This window comes from Oncorhynchus gorbuscha, unplaced genomic scaffold, assembly GCF_021184085.1.
Source record: "Oncorhynchus gorbuscha isolate QuinsamMale2020 ecotype Even-year unplaced genomic scaffold, OgorEven_v1.0 Un_scaffold_599, whole genome shotgun sequence".
NCBI classification, from domain to species: domain Eukaryota; kingdom Metazoa; phylum Chordata; class Actinopteri; order Salmoniformes; family Salmonidae; genus Oncorhynchus; species Oncorhynchus gorbuscha.
This window is the reverse complement of record NW_025745433.1, coordinates 505,169-508,204: the sequence shown is the minus strand read 5'-3', so window position 1 is coordinate 508,204 and position 3,036 is coordinate 505,169.

Below are 3,036 nucleotides of genomic sequence, written 5' to 3'. Positions count from 1 at the left end.
TTGTTGCTGGCATGTCATCCCTAAGTGTGTTAATCTTGCCAATTAAAAAAAATAATTAACGTAGTTGTCAATATCAGTGGGTTTTGTGATGAATTAACCATCAATGAATGATGGAGCAGAGTTTGCCTTTTTTCCCATAATGTAATTCAATTCCTCATCAATCCAAGGAGATGTAACAGTTTTTACAGTCATTTCCTTGATGGGTGCTTCCTAGTAACTGGAATAAATAGTTTCATAAATGTGTGAAGTACAGCATCTGGTTGCTCCTCATTAGACACCAGACCAGCAGCATCTGGTTGCTCCTCATTACACACCAGACCAGCAGCATCTGGTTGCTCCTCATTACACACCAGACCAGCAGGATCTGGTTGCTCCTCATTACACACCAGACCAGCAGCATCTGGTTGCTCCTCATTACACACCAGCAGCATCTGGTTGCTCCTCATTACACACCAGACCAGCAGCATCTGGTTGCTCCTCATTACACACCAGCAGCATCTGGTTGCTCCTCATTACACACCAGACCAGCAGCATCTGGTTGCTCCTCATTACACACCAGACCAGCAGCATCTGGTTGCTCCTCATTACACACCAGGCCAGCAGCATCTGGTTGCTCCTCATTACACACCAGACCAGCAGCATCTGGTTGCTCCTCATTACACACCAGACCAGCAGCATCTGGTTGCTCCTCATTACACACCAGACCAGCAGCATCTGGTTGCTCCTCATTACACACCAGACCAACAGCATCTGGTTGCTCCTCATTACACACCAGACCAGCAGCATCTGGTTGTTCCTCATTACACACCACAGACCAGCAAATATTATTTACATCACCAACATAGGAATCACTACAAAACGTATTGTATGACCTCTTATACACTGTGTTAGGCCCAACCTTTGGAACTGTGGTTCTTCTAGATATGGTTATTATATTGTGATCAATACATCTTTTAGATCTGTGTCCTGCTTTAAAGCAAATATCTGCAGCGTTAGTAAAGATGTGATAAACACATGTTGATGATTTAATTCCTGTGCTGTTTGTAACTACCCTGGTAGGTTGAATGATAAGCTGATCCAGGATACACATAGAAAATATACCTCTCTGTTGATATCACATACATTATGAAGCATTTCACACGTTATCCAGATAATGACGGTTAGCACTTGATGGTCTATAGCAGCTTCCCACCAGAATGGGCTTTAGGTGAGGCAGATGAACCTGTAGCCGTATTACTTCAACAGTATTTAACATGAGATCGTCTCTAAGCTTTACAGGAATGTGGTTCTGAATATAAACAGCAACACCTCCCCCTGTTACAGTAAATAAGTGAGGAGGTGTGGAGTCAGGCGCAGAGAGCAAAAGATGTGGGAAAAAAACACGCTTTAATGTCCCGGAAACATAACATGAACAAAAGTACGAAAACAAATTATCAGAAATATAAACGGACAGCGTGAAACCCAAATGCAAACAAAAATACACTCAAACAACAAAACAGACGAACAAGCCCGCACGAAACAGAAGCGGGCTGAACAGACTATATATAACCCTACCCTAACAACCAAACAAGAAACAGGTGATACCAATTAGACAGAACTAAAGGAACACAGAACAACGGATCGGCGATAGCTAGTAGACCGCCGAGCGCCACCCGAACAGGAAGGGGAGTCACCTTCGGTAATATTCGTGACACCCCCATTGGCATTTCTGTCTTTTCTGTAGATGTTATAACGATGTATTGCTATCACTGTATCATCAAAGGTATTATCTAAGTAGAGTTTCTGTCACGTTCTGACCATAGTTCTTTTGTGCTTTCTTTGTTTTAGTGTTGGTCATGACGGGAGCTGAGTGGGCATTCTATGTTTTATGTCTAGTTTGTCTATTTCTATGTTTGGCCTGATATGGTTCTCATTGTCATTGTCTCTGATTGGGAACCATATTTAGGTAGCCTGTTTTGTGTTGGGTTTTGTGGGTGTGTCACGCCCTGGCCTTAGTATTCTGTGTTTTCTTTATTATGTTGGTTAGGCCAGGGTGTGACATGGGTGATTTATGTGTCTTGTTTTGTCTAGAGGTTTTGTAGTCTATGGGGTTGTGTTTAGTTGAGTGTTCTAGGTAAGTCTATGGTTGCCTGGAGTGGTTCTCAATCAGAGGCAGGTGTTTATCGTTATCTCTGATTGGGAACCATATTTAGGCTGCCATATTAAAAATATATATATATATATATTGTTTAGGTATCTTTTGGGTGATTGTTCCTGTCTCTATGTGTTGCACCAGTTAGGACTGTTTTTCCACGTTTTCTTATTTTGTACAGTGTTCACGGTTTCATCTTTCATTAAAGATGTTTATAAATGTTTCGGTTTTCCTTCCCAGGAAGAAAACCCTGGCGTTTTCTTATTTTGTTTCGGTTTTTCCAGTTTTCTTATTTTGTACAGTTTCATCTCTTTATTAAACATGTTGAACTCTAACCATTTTGGTCCTCCTCTCCTTCCCAGGAAGCTGTCTATGCACCAGTTTCGGACTGTTCGGTTTTCACATTTGTTGTTTTGTATTGTGTAGTGTTCATTTTTTATTAAACATGTCCTCCTCTCCTTCAACGGACCGTTCCAGTTTCAGAGATAGTCAGAATATGAATGTCATTTGTAACTAGCAAGTTATTGATTTTATGAACCTTGTTTTTTAGGTTACATATGTTAATAGGGGCTATTTTTATTTTATATATTTTTATTTTCTAGCACTTTTCTGGGTTGCTTGCTTGTTTTCATTGCTTTCCTGGGAAGCTTAGCAGAAGTAGACATGCTCATGTTATTTATTTTTATGTCGGTGGACTTCCTCCTAGAGACATTTACATTTTACCGCCTCAGTGCTAACAGTATAACTCTGGTTCATAGGCACATGACTACTGCATACAATAGCTGTGGGATCAGCAGAGGCCTATATTGTGTCTTCCAACATCCCTGGGATAATAATTTGTAAGTCGCTCTGGATAAGAGCGTCTGCTAAATGACTTAAATGTAAAATGTAAAATAATGTACATT